This window comes from Equus quagga, chromosome 4 (genome assembly GCF_021613505.1).
Source record: "Equus quagga isolate Etosha38 chromosome 4, UCLA_HA_Equagga_1.0, whole genome shotgun sequence".
In the NCBI taxonomy this organism is placed as follows: domain Eukaryota; kingdom Metazoa; phylum Chordata; class Mammalia; order Perissodactyla; family Equidae; genus Equus; species Equus quagga.
The window spans coordinates 117674074-117698347 of record NC_060270.1 but is presented as its reverse complement, the minus strand read 5'-3'; the positions used below and the strand labels follow the sequence as shown (position 1 = coordinate 117698347).

General features: G+C 38.4%; 1 protein-coding gene across 3 annotated transcripts in view; it reads left to right on the top strand.

Moving 5' to 3' along the window:
- SESTD1 (SEC14 and spectrin domain containing 1) overlaps positions 1 to 24274 on the top strand; it is a 115333-nt gene that overhangs the window by 721 nt on the left and 90338 nt on the right. Inside the window, exon 1 of one of the 3 annotated variants that reach the window (XM_046658168.1) lies at positions 616 to 637. The exons of the other annotated variants lie outside the window; for them this stretch is intronic. The gene's annotated coding sequence lies outside the window, so the exon portion shown is untranslated. Of the gene's footprint in view, positions 1 to 615; positions 638 to 24274 lie in introns of those variants that run through there. 3 annotated transcript variants of the gene reach the window in all.

The following is a 24274-nucleotide window of genomic DNA, read 5'->3' as shown; positions in this document are numbered from 1 at the left end:
GGGAGCCCGCGGGCCGCCCCTGCCTCCGCGCCGCCTGCCGGGGTGGCCGCGGCCCGCGCCTCCGGTCCCGGGCGTCCTTGTTCCTTTCTGGGTGAAAGGGCCCCGCGTGGTGCAACAGGTTCGGGCGTTAATCCTTATTTTCCGGCGGCTCTCGTCCTCGCGGCGTGCGGGGACCAGATGTGGCTCCCGGCCCGGGACGAGTCCCTGCGTCCAGCGCCCGCGGCTGGTCCTTTGTGTGGCCGGGGTCCAGCCCTGCCCGGTGGGTGGGGGACGCCGGCCCGAGGCCCCCGGGCTGCGCCGAGGCTCCTGGCCGCCTCCCTCGCGGCGTGAAGCTTGGCTTTCCGAGGGCCTGCAGGATGTTAACATCCCTCCAGCCTTTGGAGGAGTCACAAAGGGAAGGGAGAAAGGGCTGGGCAAGGATCTCTGGTTATGTATTTATTTTTTCTATGTTAGGTAGACTTATATTAGAAAAGAGCCACGCACAGTCTGGCCAGCTCTTGAGGGTGCGGATGGGATTTCTCCCTGAGAGGCACGATTTGGACTTGCTGCTGCTGTGACAGCCCCCGTGGTTCTGTTGGTGCTTTGACATCTTTCTTACACAGACATCACCCGAGAAGTTGGAGGTGCTGTTGAGGGAGTAAGTCGATAGCAGCTGTTTGACAGGTCACCTCTTTCTTCACATTTTGGCTGTGCCCAGTACACCCACCGTGCATCCTAGCATAGGTTGGCAAACCCTCAAATTAAAATTGCCACTCAAAATACCCCCATATTGGAAAATATTAGTCCATATGGTTTTCTTTGGCTTGATAAACCTTATTTTCTTAGATGTGAGAAACTTTTTTTTCCTCCCCTCACAAGGAAGAACGCATAATAAAGAACAGTTTATCTTTGTTTACATACCTTGGGTCACGCTGTTACCTAGCTGGTTTCATTGGTATGCTATTTTAGTATAACAATACTAAATGGAAGGAAAATATCTTCCTTTTGCTTTGAGCAATAAAATGCTTCTTTGTTCTAGAACCAGGAAGCTTTTATACATAATACTTTGGACGAAAGTTGGTGACTGTCTTTACCCCATGACCAAATACATGAGAAAGCCCTGAAAGGACTCAGAAAGCATTACACAACTCTATAGATTGTTTTTCTATCTCAAATTCCAGGAAATCATTTTGCTGCATATTTATTCAGACAATCCACACTAAATTTAACCTTCAGAATTGGGCCTACTCTATAAATTCCCCAACATTAAGGAATGAATTGGTTGTATTTAAAGAGTTTACCAAGCATTTTCACCCCTGTGAATAATAATTGGATGGAATAATTGATGGATGAGATTAGAAGCTGATGGTGGACCTGGAGATCTGGTAGCAGAATGCAGAACGTGGAAAGTGGTGGAGGTTGCAAAGTTCCCATCTGCATGGATTTTAGTTGGTTGACCAGCGTATCTGAAAACTAAATCACTAATTACAAAAGCAGATAATATTACATTTTGACCTGTTTTTTTCGGGTACTCTGTAATGACTCCTTGAAACTCTTTCTACTCCCTAAGAACAAACAGTATTAATAAGGACTTCTCTTTTGAAGAAATAAAATTATACCAAATTAATCTGACCTGTAGAAGGTTTCTCTGGCATAATTAGTAGTTTTACTTTGTTAAAAATACCATTCATCTGTGTAACATCTAACTTCAGAGAGCTTTCATAGCTATTACAAGCAACAGGAACAACCTCTTGACAAAAGTAGGATATTTAATAATGAAAAGTAGCCAAAACTTAGATTTCTATAATAGTTTTCTTTTATTGAGATATAACTCATATACCATAGAATTCACTCTTTTAAAGTGTACAATTCAGTGGTTTTAGTATATTCACAAGCTAGTGCAGACATCATCACTAATTCAAGAACATTTTTGTCATCCTGAAAAGAAATCCCATACCCGTTAGCTGTCAGCCCATTCCCCCTCCCCAGCACTTGACAGCCACTGATCTTTTTGTCTGTGGATTTGCCTGTTCTGGACATTTCGTATAAACGAAATCATACAGTATGTGGCTCTCTGTGTCTTTCACTTAGTATAATATTTTCAGGGTTCATCCATATTATGCATGTATCAGTACTTCGTTTCTTTTTATGGCTGGATAATATTCCATTGTATGGCTGTGCTACATTTTGTTTATCCATTCGTCAGTTGGTGGACCTTTGGCTTATTTCCACTTTTTGGCTGTTATGAGTAATGCTGCTATGAATGCTCATTTACAAGTTTTTGCGTGGACATATGTTTTCAGTTCTCTGGGTGTATACTGAGATGTGGAATTGCTGGGTCATATGACGACTCTGTTTAACTTCTTGAGGAACTGCCAAACTCTTCCATAGCTGCTGCACCATTTTACATTCCCACCAGCAAGTAGGAGAGTTCTGTTTTCTCCAGCATTTGTTAATATTGTCTTTTTGATGACAGCCATCCTAGTGGGTGTGAAGTGGCATCTCATTGTGGTTTTTATTTACATTTCTCTAATGGCTAATGAGGTTGAACATTCTTATTGCCCATTTGTATATCTTCTTTGGAAAAATATCTATTTAATTTATAGTAGTTTCTGAGTTTATGTTTTTCAAATGTATCTTCTCATTTAGTCTTTGCAATAATCCTGCAAGATAAATTTATCCCTGTTTTACTGCTAGGAAACTAAGCTGCAAAGAGGTTAAATAATTTGCTCACTTTTTAACCTTACAGGAGTAATAAGAGTCAGAGTCTGAATGTAAACTCAGGTCTTCCGACTCTGTTTCCTGCATTCTTTCCAGTTCATGAGGCATACAGAAGTTAAATTGTGTTTTCAAATTTGCTTGGCTAATTATTGACAAAGTAGGGGAAAAATAAATACGTAAAAAATTAAACCAGATAACAAAATAGCAAGCGTTGTGGCCACACTGCCTCATATTCACCAGATTTTGTTACGCTTTTTCAAATAAATTCTTTGTTTTCTCATATCCTAATAATAATAATAATATCATTTCCATATTTCCTGTGGGGACACGGAGCAGTTAAACCCAGTAACAGCTGCTTAGTGGCGTAGCCAATCCTAAAACTCACTGTTCACTGAGATATTGTGCTTTCTAGTTCCCTTCTGCTTCCATGTTCTCTGCTTCCCCACTAATTTATTCCCTTTAACCTTAAAATAATTGAATAATTTAACATTTTTCATAAACATTAAAATTTTTCTGGATTAAACTTAACTTTCATTTTTGGACAGGGCAGTTTGCCAATTTCGTTTTGAAGTGCAGAATTACTAAGGTACTTATTTTGGGTTTTATGTACTTGTCTGTATCAGACATAGCACAGATGTAAAATTCTCAGCTCCTTGGTGGTAGGTAGAGGCCATATGCTGTTTGTTCATCTTTACGTGTCCATTGTCCAGCATAGAGCCTGACACTTAGCAACTATAACCTTTGTTGAATAAATGAATACAAAGACCTTTTTTTAATTGCAAGAATAAATAAAAATGACTTGGTACTCTTTTTAGAATAAAAACAGTACAAATTTCAGAAGAAATATATTTCTTATTCCCGGCATACAACCTAAAAAATAACAAATGATATAAAATAAGAACTTGACTTAAAACTCAACGCTATATTTTATGGAAGGAAGTAACTGTTGTTCCATCCTGGGTTTAAAAAAATAGGGTCTGCGTGCCCAGTGGCTGGCACAGGTGCTGGTTAGCTCGGTGCCTGCACATAGGAGTTGTGTCCTGAGTGCTTATTAAATGAATGCCCAATGAGTGAATAAAAGAAGTAGTTTTCACTATAACAAGTAGAGGAAATACGAGAAATGAATATTTAGGCCTTTTCATTTATATATTTTAATTGTCAAACATGATACATGTTAATTATAAAAATTCAATAATACATGGATATACAGAGAAAAAGCTGAAAATCTCCCTTTACTTCTTGTTGCCTTCCTTTCACTCTTAAGACTACTCTTGTCTCAGGTAAACTATTGTTAACAGTTTGGGGTTTATAGTTCCAAACCTATATCTTTGCATTTATGTGTAGGTATGTACAAATAGACATTTACATATCCAACTGTACCTACATACATACGTGTGTTTTCACAGTGTTTTTTTCCCCCACAAATGGGATCATACTACATATATTCCTTTGTTTTTCACTTAAATATATTAAGACTTTTGCATCTGTAGCCACAAAGGGTAAACATTATGTTTCCCTTTTAGTTTGCTGTCTTTGCCTGGTTTTGGTGTCAGGATTAAGCCAGCCTCTAAATGAATTGGGAAACTCTCCTTTTTTCCCCTGTGCTCTGGGAACAGCTTAAATGTCTGCCTTGTAAACATTTATTAGAAATCACCTGACAGCCTTGGGGGAGGAAAGATCTGAGACAATCTTTCTGATTTTTCCTGTTGTTATTATTCTATCAGTTTTCTGCCCTTATTTTCTATTACATTTTGGTGAAGGAATCCATCCACACACACACTTCCCTTCCCCCAGCTCTGATGAGTAAGTTAACAAAAGCAAGTGATTAAATGAATCAATGGATGCAGGAGTATATGTGCTTTTCTGTGAGAGATCCAGGCTAAAGTTCTACACTTAATAGTCGTGTAACTTTAGGCAAGTTACTTACCTTCTTCACACTTTGGTTTTCTGATCTGTAAAATAGTAATGATCCCTACCTCATCGAAGTCTTGAAAGTATTAAATATGAGCTAATATTTGAAAAAACCTCAGTAGTTGTATCTAGTAAAAATGAAATAACTTATAATGCTGAACTGTAACATGCTATACAAATGTGAATTTGTCACCATAGTCATTATAAATTGTTTTAGCCTAACAAGAACAAATTTAAGGAGAAAGGATGGTGGAGCTAGGGACGTTTCCACTAATAAGTTGAAAGGATCTATAAAAATTTCTGGGCCATTAGAATTTAATTTTGACGGACAGTCATTTCTACCTCTACACTTTTGAGGCAGAATAGTAGGGAAAAGTAGTGGAGCACACCTGGATTAGTCCTGCATTATTGCCTTGTGACTTTGGACAAGTTAATTTCTCTTGGTAAAATGGGATAAATACACCTACTATATAGGATAGCTGTGTGGAAAGAGAGTAGTGTAGTGCCTGGCATCTAATAGGTATTCAAATTGTAATTTTTTTATTTGCATGTAATGAGTGCCCAATAGAGACAAACGTGACGTGTTGGGTTCTGCTATTTTAAGGCTGCCTGGTGTAATGGAAAGAATGTTAGGCCCTAAGTCAGTTTTAGCCTGTGTGTTAGACTTACTAGCCATTGGCCTTGGACAAGTCACCTGCTCAGCTCCTTCTGTTTCCTAACTTATAAAAAGGAAGAGAATTGGGGCTGGCCCCGTGGCCGAGTGGTTAAGTTCGCGCGCTCCGCTGCAGGCGGCCCAGTGTTTCGTTAGTTCGAATCCTGGGCGCGGACATGGCACTGCTCATCAGACCACGCTGAGGCAGCGTCCCACATGCCACAACTAGAAGAACCCACAACGAAGAATACACAACTATGTACCGGGGGGCTTTGGGGAGAAAAAGGAAAAAATAAAATCTTTAAAAAAAATAAATAAATAAAAAAAAAAAAGGAAGAGAATTAACACTTATTGAGATTCTATTTTTTTGTTTGTTTCTTTTTTGAGGAAGATTAGCCCTGAGCTAACTGCTGTCAGTCCTCCTCTTTTTGCTGAGGAAGACTGGCCCTGAGCTAACATCGATGCCCATCTTCCTCTACTTTATATGTGGGACGCCTGTCACAGCATGGCTGGCTAAGTGGTGCCATGTCCACCCCCGGGATCCGAACCGGTGAACCCTGGGCGGCCAAAGCGGAATGTGCACACTTAACCACTGCGCCACTGGGCCGGCCCCGAGATTCTATTTTATATGCATTTACAAATCTTACCTCATTTAATTCTCTCAATAATCCCAGCAGATAGAGATGATTGTCATCTCCCATTTTAATAGATGAAGAAACAAAGGCACAGGAATTGGATTTTCTGAGGTCCGTTTGTGGACTCCCCCAGTCCTGCCCATGTTCTTTCACTCATTACCACGATCCCCTCCTGGGGGTGATAGGGTGTGCCCTGTGTACAGGGAATACTGAGTGTATAAAGAACTAAACCAGTGCAGGATGAGACTACTTATTTATTGATTTCCATTAATAAAATACAAATAGAGGATGGTTAATGTATCCTAATGCCTATGCTTAAAAGTAGTAATTTAAGTTTTTTAATACTTGTGTTTCTCATAATCGCTTTAGCTAAATAATTTATTTGGATTCATTGCATTTCCAGTTTGACCAGGTAAAGAAGAGAGGGCATAGGTAGTGGCCATAAAAGGGAAAGCTTGTTTGATAGTGGGTTGTGTGCGTATGCGCACATGTGTGTATGTGTGGAAGAGCGGGTAAGTACAGTTCTTTGGCAGTTTGGCATTTACAGAAACTAGATTCTTGGAAAGATGTAGGGAAAATCTGCTTTATAATTCATTGTCTTCTAGCAGACTTGCAAAGTCATTTAAAAAATGAACCTGCCTTTGTCAGCTGGTTTGTAAAGAGATATTGATTATATTCTTGGAAGATAGTAATGTTGTCTTTCTTTTGGTAGGGGTTGCCAAAGCTTTTGCTGTGGGTTTCATTTTATTTGATCGGATTCAGTGATATTGATTTGGCATTTTTGCAAGCCTTGTGTTAGGGGTATGCAAAACAAAAAACGCTATTGGGACATCACAAATTAAATTGTGAGTCAGTAATACTATAGAAGGTTTAGAAATTCTATCTATGAGGTGAGGCTTCAGTTACCATTTTTATTCTATTTAGTAAGAGTGGCAATTCCTATGTTTAGGTTAGAGAATTTTTATCAGAGTAGGCTTGAATTGCACTGTGTAAATTCTCACTGATATTGAAGGCTGCTTTTTTGCAGAATGCAAAGCATCGTGAGCTATATGTAAGAGTTAGAAAGCATGCTTCTTGTCTTCAAAGAGTTTATTTATATTTAGTTAGGAAGGCAGTGCTGGAGGAAACCAAGGAAAAGGACACAGCGATTCTTAAAGCTCGTGCCTGCTCTTTGTAAAATAATTTTGCTGCGTTGGGCTTTGTTAAGATACCATAGGTCTCTCCTGATGGATACTATCAGAAACAACCCAGCCCTTTGAAAACTGGTAGTTGTGTGTGTTGAATGTCTTATTCATTCTATAGTGTTCTCTTTGCTTTATAAAAATTACTGTTTGGTCTAAGTACCAAGAATAGTTCCTCTTCTGAGTACTTTTCTGTTTATCTCCTGTGTGTGGCCTGGGTTTTCGTTGTGTGATGGCTACTGGAAAGCCAGAGCCAGATTTGTGGCCTGCCCGGAGCAGGCATACAGGTATTATCTGCACATTTTTTAGCCTTTTTCTTGGCACCATTTTTGGTGTTTTCTTTGTTCTTTTGCTTTTATTTTTTAATTTATTAACTTTTTATAGTTCCTGTATTCTTGTAAGTCTCATTAATCCTTTTCAGAACAAAATAGGAGTATATAAAAATAAATATACATTAAATCCTTGGAGGAAAATATCAGGGCAAACAGATTAATATAGTAGAGACCAGATGTGGCAAACAGGTTTTATTTCATGGGCCAGCTTTGATTGATAACGGTGGCTGCGTGGAACTTTGCGTTAAGGAGTAGTTGGAGGCAGTGTGTGGATTTAGAGGGCAAGGCTGCTGTGATCATTGAGCAGTGTTGTTGTCATGGGTGTAGGAGTAGTGATGGCATGAGTGCCTGTATTTGCCATCCCTGTTATAGACAAAATATGCGGGATGCTGAATAGCACAATAGGTGGCTGGCTTTTTAAGTTTAGAGCTAGGTTTTGCTGGGAGAGAGGTGGATTTGGGGAACCAGCTGGTAACTTGTTGGGGTTGGCAGTCAGATTGGTTCAACTAGAATAAAGTGTCTGCAGTGCGTTAAGGGGAAATGAGGTTGGTGGAAAAAGTGAGGAAGGGGGTATGGGAAGCCTTAACAGATAGATGGAGGTTAGATTTTCTTTTTTATCTCCTAAAAGTCTCTCTGATTAATCCCCTATATTATTTCCGGTGCTTTGCCTTAGTTCAGGTCCTTGTCATCCTTTTCATTGTAAAAGTTAACTATTTTTTGAGTAGGTAATACATCCGTGTGTTTCAAAATGAAAAGGTGAAGGAGGACATATTAAAAAGTCTTCCTTTTATTCCTCTTCCTCAACTACTGAGTTCTCTCCGTCACCAAGTCTACCAGTGTCAGCAGATCCTTATATATTCTTCCAGAAATATTTTATGTATGCATATGTACTTTCTCATCCATTTTACACAAATGCTATTTCTATATCTGTGCAGATACTGTTTCTTCCATGCTATACATACTATGCCTAACCTTACGTTTTTCACTTCTTGGAGATTTTTTTTATATCAATACACAAGAGCTTTCTTACTTTTTTAAAAATAAGATTTTTGCTTTGGAATAATTTTAGATTTACAAGAAAGTTGCAGAAATAGTACAGAAAGTTTCCATGTACACCTCATTCAGTTTCCTCTAACGTTACTGTCTTCACTGTGGTGTATTTGTCAAAACTAAGAAACCGACATCAGACTTTAAACTCCAGACTTTATTTGGATATCACTGGTTTTTTTGTTATTGTCCTTTTTCTGTTTCATGATCCCATCCAGAATACCACATTGCATTTGGTTGTCATGTTTCCTTGGTCTCTTCTGACTCTCAGTCTTTTTTGTTTTTTATGACCTTGACAGTTTTGAGGAATATTGGTCAGATATTCTACAGAATCTTTCTCAACTTGCGTTTGTCTCATGTTTTCCTCATGATTAGAATGGGGCTGTGGGTTTTTGGAAATAATACAGTTGAGTTGCTCATCTCATCAAGTCGTGTGAGGGAGTACCTGATATTTACGTGACATCACTGGTGATATCACCCTGGTCACTTGGTTAAGGTAGGGTTTACCAGATTTCTCCACCATAAAGTTACTATTTTTCCCTTTCTGTGCTTTGTTTTTGGAAGTGAGTCACTAAGTTCAGCCTACCCTCAAAGTGGGAGGGGGAATTAAAGGAGCTTTCTTTTTTTTTTTTTTTTTTTAAAGATTTCACTTTTTCCTTTTTCTCCCCAAAGCCCCCTAGTACATAGTTGTACATTCTTCGTTGTGGGTCCTTCTAGCTGTGGCATGCGGGACGCCGCCTCAGCATGGCTCGATGAGCAGTGCCATGTTCGCGCCCAGGATTCGAACCAACAAAACACTGGGCCGCCTGCAGCAGAGCGCGTGAACTCAACCACTCGGCCCCGGGGCCAGCCCCTAAAGGAGCTTTCTTTTTAAACGTGTAATATTCCTTTAGATGGGTGTCCCATGTATTTTGTTCAACTGTTCTCCTGTTGCTATCTGTTTAGATGGTGTAGTATATCGTGATGGTTCAGAGAACAGGTTCTGAAGCTACACTACCTGGGTTCAAATCCTGGCTCTGCACTAGCTAAGTGATCTTGGGCTACTTTTGCTTGGCCTCTTAGTTTCTCCGTCTGTACCATGGGGGTGTTAATAACACCTACCTCATAGGATTGTTGGGAAGATTAAATGAGGAAATGTAAAGTGCTTAGAACAGTGTCTGGCACCGTACCAAGTGCTAGATAAGTGTTTGCTTTTATTGTTATTAATTTTTTGTCCTTACATTAATACTACAATGAATAACTTTGTATATGTTATTTCACACACACTGGTGGGGCAGGAGGGTATATTGTAAGGTAAATTCCTAGAAATGGATACTTGCATTTATTATTTTGATAGATATTGCCAAATTTCCCTCCATAGAGATTGTACCATATTGCATATCCACTAGGGATACATGAGAACATCTGTCATCTGTGTTCCTGTATCCGTGTTACCAAAGTATTTGATCTTTGCCAGTCAATTGGTGTGTATTTTTTTTTTTCTTTTGAGGAAGATTAGCCCTGAGCTAACATCTGCTGCCAATCCTCCTCTTTTTGCTGAGGATGACTGGCCCTGAGCTAACATCCGTGCCCATCTTCCCCTACTTTATTTGTGGGACGCCTGCTGCAGCATGGCTTGCCAAGCGGTGCCATGTCTGCACCCAGGATGCGAACTGGCGAACCCTGGGCCGTGAAAGTGGAACGTGTGCACTTAACCGCTGTGCCACCGGGCTGGCCCCTGCTGTGTATTTTTTATTATGAATTAATTTGAGCGTCTTTTTGTTGAGCCATTTGAGTTTAGATTTTGAAGCTGCTTTTGTGAAGCAACTTATGCTTCATCAGCTGGGAAGTGATAAAAATGTTATTTGGGGTAAATAATTATAGTAACTAGATAAGGAATAGTTTGGACCTGGCAAAGACCAGAAGTAGTTGTTTGGTTGCAAGATGGACAATCTGACAAGTGACACTAAGTTTCTGGCCTCTCTTCCGGTGTAACAGCATGGTGTCTTGGTAATTGTTTTTTTAAAAGTTTGAAGAGGAATCATCCTACATTTGCAGCTAGCAATGAATGAAGCTGCAGGGGTGGAGGTTGGAAGGAAAGGATGCGGCTGCCTTAAAGTAAAACTGAAAGTTGATCTAACACATCTTTTATGATGTGCATGTTTGTTATGTTGCATAACAGGCGGAAATTAAAAGCAGTTCACATATATAATTGTAATTAACTTTAAGATCCAGTTTTAGGCGTTCTCTAGTATGTATAATCATTGCCAGTTGGTAGTTTTTTTCTGATATCATGTATTATGTACTGTTTAACAGTTTATCATCGTTAAACTGCCCCGCCCCCAAACTCCCCCAACTACATTGTAAAAAACAAAAGTTCTGAATCTTACTTTATATTGGCTGGATGGGGTTGGTAGTAGGGGTGATGGTGTTTTGCTGTTTACCTTAGTTCAAGAAGCCATGAGCTCACCCTAGCCACTCGTGAGGTACACACACCCTTCCCCCCAGACCTTCATAGTTCCTTTACCCCTCACATGCTGGAGGCTACAAGAACTCTGGGGCATGAGAACAGGTTGCTGGGGGTTGGAGGGCAGGAGGAGATACAAAATGACCACCATTTTCAAAGAAGGAAAGGGATACCAAACCAGGAGAAGGAAGTAGACCTGGAAAATGGAATCTGAATTCTTGGCTTCCGAATAATTAAGGTTAAAAGAGTGGAGGGGGCAAAGGGGAGTGCAAGTAACGTATTAACTCTTGACCCAGTTCCCCCAGGCGTGGTATTAGTACTAAGCACTTTTCTTGGTGTACTCAGTAAAATAAACAGACAAAGCTCCTGCTCCCTCAGTAAACCATGTCATCCCAAAAGGTGAACTCTTCTCTTCGCTGCCTTGAACTACAAGTCTGTTAAAAGTGTGAGTCTGTTAAAAGACTTGAGTTTAATCCTTGGTTAAGTCCTTTTCTGTTTCGATGGGGGAAGCTGGAAGAGAGTCGTCTGCCCGGAGCAGGAGGTATCAAGCATGCCCTGGGGGTGGTAGAGAACTCAGAAGGCAGGAGAAAGGGAAACTTAGAGGCAGCTGAGAAGACGAACGCAGATTTTTACAATTTTTCACCGGATTCTGGATTATCTTACAGACAAATAAAAGCTCTATTCCAAATATTTCCTCCCATATAGAATGAGCAGCTAACCAGACAGACGTCTTGAGTTATGGGGAGATGGAAGCTACTACTACTACTTTCTAATTTAAGATTTCTGTCCAATTTACTTCCAAAACACCTAAGAACGCCAAGATCAGAAATGGGATGTGGATGCTTTAGGGCATCTGAATTGAACAGATGACAACACTAGGACTATAGTTTAATTCTTTCTTAAACATACAATTTCTGTTAAAACGCCTTTCAAGTTAACCTGCTTTTGTACAGTGTGAGAATATTTAAGCCTACCAGTTACTTATACCTTAGTGTGACTCATTTAAGCAGATAATTATAGCTTTTCTCATTAATAGTTGGCTGAGATCAGATACTAAGGAAATAAGAATGTTGGTAAAAGAGGAGAGGTAATTTTGTAACTTCCATCTTTTGTGCCGCATCATGCTAGACATTGCAGTTGTTAACTTTGGGTGACTTTTTGTTGTTGTTGTTCTGAGGAAGATTTGCCCTGAGCTAACGTCTGTTGCCAGTCTTCCCCTTTTTTTGCTTGGAGGAAGATTAACCCTGAGCTAACATCTATGCCGATCTTACTCAATTTTGTATGTGGGTTGCCACCACAGCATGGTTGACGAGTGGGTTAGGTCTGCGCCTGGGCTCTGAACCTGCGAACCCGGGCCACTGAAGCTGAGTGCACCCAAATTAACCGCTAAGCCACATTGCCGGTTCCAACTTTGGATGATGTTTAAGAACTGAGTGCAGCCTGGTGAAGGGAAGCACAGGTGCTGGAGGCAGGATAAGTCTGGCTTAGCACAGTGCCTGGCCCTCCTTAATCCTTCCACATAGAGTAACTAATATGTCCCTATCCACCCCTATTTGATCATTTTTCTTCTAATTTATTATAGAGCACATCATTCGAAGATTAGGAAGTGGGAAAAGGTTTCAGCCAAGTTTCCCACCCCGTGTGTAGCAAGATATGAAGAGTTTCCTTTTGTAGCCACACCTGCTTCTTCCCACCTACTCGCTTTCTCCTTAACCCCTGGCAACCATTAATCTATTTTCCATTTCTATAGTTTTGTCATTTCGAGGGTGCTATATAAGTGGAATCTATAATATATAAACTTTTGGGATTGGCTTTTTTCATTCAGCATAATCATCTGGATATTCATTTAAGTTATTCCACATTTAGATAGTTTGTTCCTTTTTAATTGCTGAGTAGTATTCTGTGATATAGATGTACCACAGTTTGTTTAAACATTCATCCACTGAAGGACATCTAGATTGTTTTCAGTTATTGATAATTATTACTAAAGCTGCTGTAAACATTTTGTATAGGTTTTTGTGTGAACATGAGTCTTCATATTTCTGGGATAAATGATCAGGTGTGCAATTGTTGGGTCATATGGTAGTTATATGCTTCTTTTCTTTTTTTTTTGAGAAATTGCTGTTTTCCAGGTGGGTGTACCATTTTACATCCCCACCAGAATGTATGAGCATTATGGGCTGAATTTTGTCCTCTCCAGATTCATATGTTGAAGCCTAACTCCCAGTACCTCACAATGTGACTGTATTTGGAGACAGGGCCTTTAAAGAGGTGATTAAGTTAAAATGAGGTCTTTAGAGTGGGTGCTAATCCAGTTTGACTGGTGTCCTCCTAAGAAGAAGAAATTTGGACGCACAACCTGGAGGGACTTGCACTCACAGGACAGACCCTGTGAGGACGCAGTGGGAACGTGGCCATCTGCCCGCCAAGGAGAGAGGCCTCAGACGAAACCACACTGGGTGACGCCTTGATCTTGGACCTGCAGCCTCTAGCACTCCGTTGTTTCAGCCGCGCGGTCTGTGGGGTTTGTTTTGGCCGCCCTAGCAGATTAGTGCAGTGAGTCATCAAGTTTTTTTGCATCGTTGGCAGCAGCTTTTTTTTTTTTTGACTTTTTAATTTTATATTCTGATAGGTGTGTGGTGATGTTTGATTGTGGTTTTAATTTGCATTTTCCTGGGGGCTAATGATGTTGAACATCTATTCATGTGCCTATTTGTCATCTGTATGTCCTCTTTGGTGAAATGTCTGTTCACGTTTTTTGCCTGTTTTCTATTTCAATTGGGTTGTTTTTGTTTTACTGTTGAGTTTCAAGCATTCTTTTATATATTCTTGATACTAGTTCTTTGTCAGATGTGTGGATTGCAAATATTTTTTTCTACTCTGTAGTTTGTCTTTTCATTCTTTCAACATGGTCTTTCACAGAGCAAGATTTGTAAATTTTGATGAAGCCCAAATTTTCTGTTTTCCTTTTGCGGATTGTGCTTTTGGTGTTAAGTCTAGCCTCGCTCTAGATTCTGAAAATTGACTCCTAAAGTTTTAGAAAACTTTTTTCTAAAAATTTTAGAATTTTCTATTTTCTATTGAATTCCGTGATCCATTTTGAATTAATTTTTGTGTAAGATATGATCAAACTTCATTATTTTTGCCTGTGGATATCCATTTGCTCCAGCACCATTGTGGGAAATGCAGTCTTTTCTCCATTGAATTGTTTTTGTACCTTTGTCAAACAATTGGGCATATTTGTGTTTTGTTTCTGGGTTCTCTGTTTTGTTCCATTGATCTGTGTTTATCCCTCTCCCAATATCACAGTCTTGATTACGATAGGTGTGTAACAAGTCTTGAAATCTGGTAGATTGATTCTTCCTACTTCGTTCTTTTGCAGAATTACTTTAGCTGTTCTAGTTTCTTTGCCTTTCTATAAAAATTTTAGAATAATCTTCTCTATAACTACGAAGAATCTTGATGGCAGGGATTTTGCTAGGAATTTCGTGAAACCCATGTATCAGTTTGGGGAGAATTGACATCTTTACTATATTGAGTCTTCCAATCCACGGCCGTGGTGTGTTTCTCCATGTTTTATAGATCTTCTTTGATTTCTCTCATCAGCATTTTGTAGTTTTCATCATGGAAGTATTGTATATTTCTTTGAGATTTATACTTAAGTATTGCATTTTTTGGAGTGATTATAAATAATATTGTATTTCAGTGTTTACAAGTTCATTGTTAGTATATAGAAATACAGTTGATTTTTGTGTGTTATCTTGTATCCTGCAACCTTGCTGAACTCATTTATTAGTTCTAGGAATTTTTTGATAGATTCCTTGGGATTTCCTGCATAGACAATTATGTCGTCTGCAAAGAGGGGCAGTCTTATTTCTTCCTTTTTGATCTTTATGCCTTTTGTTTCTTTTTCTTGTCTTATTCCACTGATTAGAACTCCCAGCACTGTATCAAATAAGATTGGAGAGAGTAGGCATACTTGCCTTGTTCCTTTTCTTAGGGAAAAGCATTGTCTTTCACCATTAAGTATAATGCTAACTGTAAGTTTTTTTATACAAGCTCTTTATCAAGTTGAGGGAGTTCCGCTCTATTCATAGTTTTCTAAGAGTTTTTATTACCATTGAGTGTTGAATTTTGCCAGTTGCATTTTCTGCAACATTTAATATGATTATGTGATTTTTCTCCTTTAGCCTGGTAATGTAGTGGATTACACTGATTGATTTTCAAATTTTGAACCAGCTTGGCATCCCTGGAATAAACCCTGCTTGATCGTTTTGTGTCATCTTTTGTGTATTGCTGAATACTGTTTCCTACTATTTCATTAAGGATTTATACTCATGTCTTTCGTTCTGGTGTCAGGATGCATCAAATTCTAGCTTCATAAAATGAATTGAGACGTGTTCCCTCCTCTTCTCTTTTCTGGAATAGATTCTGTAGAGTCGATATTAATTCCTCTCTAAACATTTGATAGACTTCTCCAGTGAGACTATGTGGGCTCAGAGATTTTTTCTTCTTTTTGAGTTTTATAAATTATAAATTTATTTTCCTTGGTAACCTTTAAAGAGTTATTCATATTATCTGTTTTATATCCAGTGAGTTGCGGTAGTTTGTGTTTTTAAAGAAGTGTCCTGTTTGGGGCTGGTCCGGTGGCGCAGGGGTTAAGTGCGCACATTCCGCTTCTCGGCGGCTTGGGATCGCTGGTTTGGATCCCGGGTGCAGACATGGCACTGCTTGGCAAAAGCTGTGCTGTGGCAGGCGTCCCATATATAAAAAAGTAGAGGAAGATGGGCATGGATGTTAGCTCAGGGCTAGTCTTCCTCAGCGAAAAGAGGAGGATTGGCAGCAGTTAGCTCAGGGCTAATCTTCCTCAAAAAAAAAAAAAAAAAGTGGTGCATTTAGTCTGAGTTGTCAAATCAAAGTGTGCAGAGGTGTTCATAGTACTCCCTGTCCCTTTGCTCTCTGCAGTCTGTAGTGATATCCTTGTTTCATTCCTGATCTTGGTAATATGTGTCTTCTCCCTTTTTTTTTTTCTTTGCTCCTTTTTGCTTCTGCCAGCTTTGGATTTATTTTCCTCTTCTTTTGAGGTGGAAGCTTAAATTATTGATTTGAGATTTTTTCTCTTCTAATGTATGCATTTAGTGTTATGAATTTTCCTTCACTGCTCTGTGTCCCATATTTTTTGATACATTGTATTTTTATTTTCATTCAGTTCCAGTGTATTTTTTTAAATTTCCGTTGAGACTTCCTGTTTGACCCACGGCTTGTATAGAAGTGTATTACTTAGCTTCCAAATGGTTGAAGCTTTTCCTTTTATCTCTCCAGTAGTGGATTCTAGTTTGATTCCACTGTGGTCAGAGAAGATACTCTGTGTGGTTTCAGTTATTTTGAATTTGTCAAGGTGTGCTTTATGGCCCAGGGTTTATCTTAGTCTATCTTAGTATATGTTGCATGGGCATTTGGAAGGAATATGTTTTCTGATGATGTTTGGTAGAGTGTTCTATAGATGTTGACTAGATCCTGTTGGTTGATACTGTTGTTGAGTTGTATATCCTTGCTGATTTCTGTCTAGTTCTTTTCACTTATTGAGAGAGAGATCTTGTCTTCAGCTATGATTGTGGATTTGTCTATCCTTTCACTTCTTGCTTTACATATTTTTCAACACTGTCATTTGGCACCTACACATTTAGAATTGCTATGCCTCCTTGACAGATTGACCCTTTTATCATTCTATAGGATACTTGTCTGTCTCTGATAATTTTCTTTGCTCTAAGTCTACTTTATCTGATATTAATATAGCCACTGCTACTTTCCTTCCGTTAATGTTTACATGATTTATTTTTTTCCATCCTTTTGCGTTCAACCTGCCTTTATAGTTATATTTGAAGTGAGTTTCTTGTAGACATCGTATAGTTGGGCCATGATTTTTAACTCACTCTGCTAGTTAGACTTAATGTATTTAGACTGTTATATTTAATGTAGTTGTAGATGTATTAGGGCTTAAGTGTACCATTTTATTTTTTGTTTTCTGTTTATCTCTCTTTTTCTTTTTTCTGTTTTCTTAATCTGAGTTACTTGAGAAGATTTTAGAATTCCATTTTTGATTTATCTATTGTGTTTTGGATGTCTCTTTGTATATCTTTTTTGGTGTTTACTATTGGTATTACTTTATATATACATTATTTATTACAGTCTACTGTTGGCATTTTACCAGTTTGAGTGAAGTATAGAAACCTTACCTTCCTTTATGTCTCTTTACCCTTCCTGTTTGTAATTATCTGAAAATGTTTCCTGTACATACATTTAGAATTACATCAGACAGTTAAAACTTTTGCTTCACCTGTCAGACATAATTGAGAAAACTCAAGAGGACAACGAAAGCCTGTTGTATCTACCCATTGTTTTGTTTCCTGTTTTCTTTTTTCTTTCCTTCTACTCAAAAAGTATCTTCTTATTTTTTTTTCTGTTTAGAGAACTTATTTTAGCTGTTATTTTTGGGTATGTCTGTGGATGACAAATTCTCTTACTTTTTCTTCATCTGAGAAGGTCTTGATTGATTTCCCCCTCATGACAGGAGGATATTTTTGCTGAGTACAGGATTCTGGGTTGACACTCTTTTCTTTCATCACTTGAGTTATATTGGGCCACTTCCTTCTGGCCTCCATGGTTTCTGCTGAGAAATCACTGTCATTTGAGTTGTTTTCCCCTGTGGGTAAAGTTTTGTATTTTTCTGAATGCTTTCTTTGTACTTAGTTTTCAGAAATTTAATTATGATATGACTTGACATAGATTTCTTTGGGTTTATCCAATTTAGGGTTCACTCAACTTCTTGAACCTGCAGGTTTATGTCTCTTGCCATATTTCTTCAAGTACTTTTGCAGTCTCCCTCCCTTCCTTTTCCTTTACTTCTGGGACTTTAGTGACATGAATGTTAAATCTTTTGTTGTAGTCTCACAGGTCCCTGAGGATCTCTTCATTTGTTTTTAAGTCTGATTTTTTTTTTAGGGGAAGATTTGCCCTAAGCTAACCTCGATTGCCAATCTTCCTTCTTTTTTTTTCTTCCTTTTCCCTGCTCAAAGCCCCAGTACATAGTTGTGTATAGTTGTAAGTTCTTCTTTGTGAGCCACTGCCACAGCATGGCTGTTGACAGACAGGTGGTGTGGTTCTGTGCCTGGGAACCAAACCTGGGTTGCTGAAGTGGAGTGCACATGCTAAACTTTAACTGCTAGGACATCAGGAATGTCTCTTTAAGTCTATTTTTTTCCTGTTGTTAAGATTGGGAAATTTCTATTCTCTATCTTCTAGCTCACTGTTTCTTTCCTCTCTCCCCACCGTTCTGCTTTGAGTCCATCTACTGAGCTTTTTAATTGTTATTGTATTTTTCAGTTCTAAAATTTCCATTTGGTTCTTCTTTATATCTTCCTTTTCTTTGCTGAGATTTTTCTGTTTCTTTGTTGAGGCTTTCTATTTTTCCATTTGTTTCAAGAGTATTCATAATAGCTCATGGAAGCATTTTTGTCATGGCTGCTTTAAAACTTTTGTCAGATAAATTCCAACATCTTTCCATGTGGTCTCACTGACGCAGCAGGGATAGGGGTTACTAGTATGTGGGAGCTCAGTATCAGCTGAAAGTCTTGGCCTTCTGTGACACCACCTGCTGGGGGTATTGGTGTGCCTCATTATATACTTGTGACGGTGGAAGTCTAGGCTCCCTATTCAGCCTTCCCTGGTATTGGTGGGGGGTGGGGTCACAGTTTTTTGTGTAATGTTTGGTTAGAGTAGTGCAGTTATTGTCTAAAAGTTTTCTGTCTTGTTCCGCTGCCCTTCCTGGTCATTTGGTTAAAGAGAGTAGACTTTTGTTGGGGCCTTTTGTCTTTGCCTGTTGGTGTGTAAAGGTTGCCATCTTTTCACTTGCAAGTTCGAGATATAAGAAGCAAAGAGAAAACCCAGAGAACTCACCACTGAGTTGTTCCTTGGGTCCTGAGGTCCCTAGCCAGTCTGCCTTCCTCTCTGCGCCTTTCACAGACTTCTTATGTTTGTTTTATGTGTAATGTCTAGGGTTTTCAGTTGCGCTTAGAGGGAGGAATAGGATAAAGTACATGTACTCTGTCTTCTCAGAAGTGGAACATCCTGTCATTGCTTTTTAAAGAACCACCAGTGACTCTCCATTGCCTGTAGACTAATATCTAAGTTTCTTAGTCTGTCATTCAGAGACCATCTCAAGCTATACACAGTCTTAGCTTTTCTCCCCATTTCCAACTACTCCTGTTTGTCTCCATCACACCATCATACTAAATTTCCTCCTCTGTTCTACAGATTCTGCACTTCTGCTGTCTCTATACCATGGCCTTGATCAATTTGCTCTTTTGCCTGAAATGCCCTACTCCTTCATCTCAAATCTATAGTTCCCATCACCTTGTAACTTGCAAGCTCTGTTAGGTGTTTGTATCATCGTTTGTTTTGGAAGATTTGAAGCTGGAATTTTTGTAAAATGTCACAATCATATATTCTGTACTACGTTAAATGCCATATTCCTTGTAAAGGAAGGTAATCATTATAATTTTAATTGTTAAAATATCTGTATCACCAGCAAACGATTGTGGAGGATCTACTCCTTGTTGAGTAATGGACTTAAACACTGGAATACTGCTTGGTAGTTTAAAGATTTATATGCGGTCAAATGACAGTTCTTTATTCGGGTATTATTAGTGCTAAATGATATCTTAACATTTAAGTCTCTGTTAATAAATGTAAAGACGTGGCCAGTCATTTTGAATCCTAGCTGCACGTTATGGTCAGCAGGGGAGCTTTGAAACAATTCCTATGTCCAGGTCCAAACCCCAAGATTCTGATTCAGTTAGCCTGGAGTGGATAGGTTTCAGAAGCTCCCCACGTGATTCTAATATGTAGCCACGTTGAGAACCACTGGTCTAGAATTAGACTGTCAAAAAATATAAGTGAACGGGGCCGGCCCCGTGGCCGAGTGGTTAAGTTCGCACACCCCACTGCGGCGGCCCAGGGTTTTGCCGGTTCGGATCCTCGGCAGGGACATGGCACTGTTCATGAGGTCATGCTGAGGCAGCGTCCCACATGCCACAGCTAGAAGGAGCCACAACTAGAATATACAACTATGTACCGGGGGGATTTGGGGAGGAAAAAAAGCAGAAAAAAAATGTATAAGTGAACACCAGTGATTGGGGGTGCTTGTGAGGTTCTGTCCTAGAATACTTCCAGCTGTGCAGCTTGGAACTTTGTCTTTCAAAATTTTTACCTTAGCAGATTGTTTAAAACCATGTTGTAAATCCTACAGATGACTCACCCGTGTGATTGTAGCATGAAACATTATACGAAACATGATCTGGTTTGCAAAGGGAAGACGACATTTTGTGAAAACATTTCTTTAGGCTCTTAAAATTACTAAGTCTAAGATTATTCTTTTGAAGAATTTTTAAAATTAGCTATTGATTTTTTAAAGATCATTGTAGGAACAGTATAGATATTATAGCATCCTAGTATACAGTCTATTTATGCTATAATTTTTTGTTAAATTAATAGTATTAATCTGACTTTGAGTTATTTATTTTTCGTCAAACATTATGATACGTAGTAAGAATGCAGTGTCGTAACTAGTTGTAAACAAGGAATTTGCTACTAGAGCAGAAAACTCAGACGTTGGTAGTGATTATAAGTACCGCACTCTTGAATGTCTTATGATAAAACTGGCATAGGCATTCGCCGTGTAAGTAGTTAGTGTATTTAACTTAAGGGGTTGACAGGACTTTTAGTTTTAATAATCAAAGTGGTTAGGGCTAAGGAAAGAAGGGCAAGTCAGAGGAAGAAAAAAGAAAAAAGAGATCAGTTAATAGAGAATGCAGAGAAAAAAATAGGATCAAAGGCAAGAATTCAATTAACTTTTGTGACAGTAAAGCGTTTCCTCTGAGGAAGAAGAAATTAGGTGCTCTAAATTAGGTACTCTAGTTTGTTCTTTGTTTTAGGGACACACTTTCTGTTTGGTTTATTGTGTATGACCTTTATAAGCAAAATACACAAAGAATTTGAAAATGACACTGACTTTTTTCTACAGTCAGTAATTTATTAGGTAAAGTTTCTAGCTTCAGATAGAAACTGGCCTGACTGAAGGGACTACTTCAAAAGAACTGTTACTTTATATTCAGTTAATTTTAATGAATGATGGTGAGAAAGTTATTGGATCATTGTCAAATTTTTCTGTTTTTCTAAAGGTAATGTATGCTGTAAGTATAATGTTTTATTTAATATGTGTTTTTTATGGAATCTAAGAATTTTGAAGGAATTTAATTAATGATCATAGGATCTTCTAAGGAAGATCAAGAGAAGGCATTAATTTTTATTATGTCAACAGTTTCCTTGGGGCTTATTAGTATCAGTGTACTTCTAGATTAATTTCAAAATTTGTATGCCTTGGTTGTGTCGCTGTCCTTCTGGCAGGAGATAAAGGTGCCACATCCCCTAAACTCTTGTCTCTGGTGAGCAGGGGCAGAGGAAGTCTCTGTGCTCCCAAACATTGAGGAGAAATTTTGAAGTTACCCTTTATGCTACTAAAAGTAGGCCTATTGCCATTTTTTGCACACACATGTGATTACCAGTGCTTATTCTGGAAAATAATCACTTTCTTTATTTCTAAAGAAAATAAACTAAATCCTTATAAAAATTACCACTTAAAATATCTCCAAACTAACTCAGCCATTTGTCTTATATTCATTGTCTTATGTTCCTTCTCTGCTGTAGACACTGTACTTGGTACTCGTAGGGAAGGGGCAGACATACAGTAGAAAGTAAAATTGGCTCATCCCTGACCCTCTGGGAGCAGATACTTTTAACAGATGCTGAATTTTATGCTTGGAAATAGAGGCTATGAAAGAAACATATAGAAAGAGCCAAGTAAACAAGGGTCAGATACTCGGTCCCTCAAAAAGTCTGAGACAAAGTAATCATCAGAAAGTCATCAGAAAAACTAGGAGGGGTAACAAAGGCATCAGTAACAGGGCTAATTTGTATAGTTATGATTTTGCATATTTGTATGTGATAGCATTTTCTTCATGGAAGCTTTCACATGGATTATTGTTATTAATCACTTAAGGATCTGTTTCTTAAGTTTGGAAAATAATTTTACTTATCCCTGTTGTGTATATATTGGAAAGAAGGGCAGGTGTAACATTTGTAGTAGTTTCCTTTAAACTTTTTTTCTGATAGAAGATTATATAATGGGCTTAGTTTTAGATCAAGAAAATAAGATGAGGCTGTGATTAGATTTTTTGTATAAAATTCAGTTTAAATCAGGAATTACTGCTTTTAAAACACTTTGACTAAAAACAATGGTTCTTGTACTTAAGTATTATAAAATAAAACTACTTCTGGTTTTGTATTATATCATGTACATAAATTTGTTTTAGTTTTAGTTTATGATTTAAAAGCCTTTGAACAACATAGTGTTCTTAATTATCAAACTGTAGAAAATAAAAATTGAAAAACTATATTAGATTGTTTTCTAAAGATGAGTGCAAAAAGTTAAGTCTAGGGCTTTCTCTAACATATTAAACAACAAACAAAAGCATTTGTCATCTCCCTTGTGAAATGGGTATTGGTCTTAAAACTATTTTTTCATTTTCTTATCTTTTACTTTTCAATATGTAGATTGAGGCTTTCTTAACATTTCTCTACCCTTTACGATATGGTTATATGGTATATGTGTATGCATAATTATTCACACTATTTGAGGACCTGTTGTATTCTAAGTAATTCAACAAATAAATTTGAGTTGGTTCCTTCTGTCATTGAATCCCTATTCACCTTAGAATGAGAGATAGTTATACTGTGTTAAGTGTGTTAGAGACGGTGTCAGATAAAATAGTAGCACCGAGGAGGAGGGAATGGTTACTCATCCTCACAGAGTCTTGTGTCCGGAAGGTTTCACAGAGAAGGTGAAGCTAAGATAAGGTTTAAAGAGTAAATAGGAATTTCTTTGACTAGATAGATATCCATATTTCAGCAGAGATAGAAGCATTCGCCAGAGCACAGACAATGAAACAGCATTGCAGGTTCAGAGAACTGCACTTGGTTTCCTGCTGATGAGAAGGACACGAAGAGGAGAGAGGCAGGGGCATGATCTGGAAGAGACTTCAGTCTGTAAGAAGAGTTGGCCATAGAGGACTCTTCGGGATTTTAAAGTAGTATAGTGAGGTAGTTAATTTTGCAAGTGTGTGAAAGAGGAAGTCTGGAGTCAGGAAATCTTACAGAGGTTATACAATAATTGAGTCAATAGTGCTGTTGAAGAGAAGAGGATAGAGTTGGCAGGTTATGTATTTGTGTAGAGGATATAGGAAGAGAATAACTTGAAGGCCTCTCTTAGGCTTTTTGGCTTTGGTCTTTATATGTGTGTGGGTGCATGCATATGTTGGGGAATAATGTAGGAAAGCTTATTATCAAATACTATTGTAATTTTACCTAATTTTGAAATAATTTCAGACTTACAGAAAAGTTACAAAAATAATTCAGAGAGGGGCTGGCCCCATGGCCGAGTGGTTAAGTTCGCGCGCTCCGCTGCAGGCGGCCCAGTGTTTCGTTGGTTCGAATCCTGGGCGCAGACATGGCACTGCTCATCAAACCACGCTGAGGCAGCGTCCCACATACCACAACTAGAAGAGCCCACAACGAAGAATATACAACTATGTACCGGGGGCTTTGGGGAGAAAAAGGAAAAAATCTTTAAAAAAAAAAAAATAATTCAGAGAATTCCCATATACCCTTCATTCCAGATTCCCCAAATGTTAGCTTTTTGCCACATTTGCTTTTCATAAAGCAATAAATAAATATTATTTTTTTTCTGAGCCATTTGAGAGTAATTTGCAGATATTATGGCCCTTTGCTCCTAAACACTTCAGTATGCATTTCTCAAAAAACAAGGATATTTTCTTTTACTATAACCACAGTACAATCATAAAAATCAGGAAATTAATATTGATATAGGACTCTATTGGCTTTATTCAGATTTTGCTAAGTTTCCTAATATCCGTTTAAATAGAGGAGAAAGTTTTTTTTTCTGGTATAGGGTCCAGTCTAGGATCATGTGTTACTTTTAATTGTCATACCTCTTTAATCTCCTTTAATCTGGACACTTCATTGGTCTTTCTTTGTGTTTCATGATGCAACATTTTTGAAGAATACGGGTCAGTTATTTTGTAGAAATGTTTCACCATTTGGATTTGTCTGACGTTTGTTTCCTGCTGCTTAGATTCAGGTTATGGGTTTTTGGCTAGAATGCTGTGGACATGTATCAGTGTGTTGAAGCTGGAGGCCCTCGCTGTTGTTGCTCCATGACAGGTGGGGTAAATTCT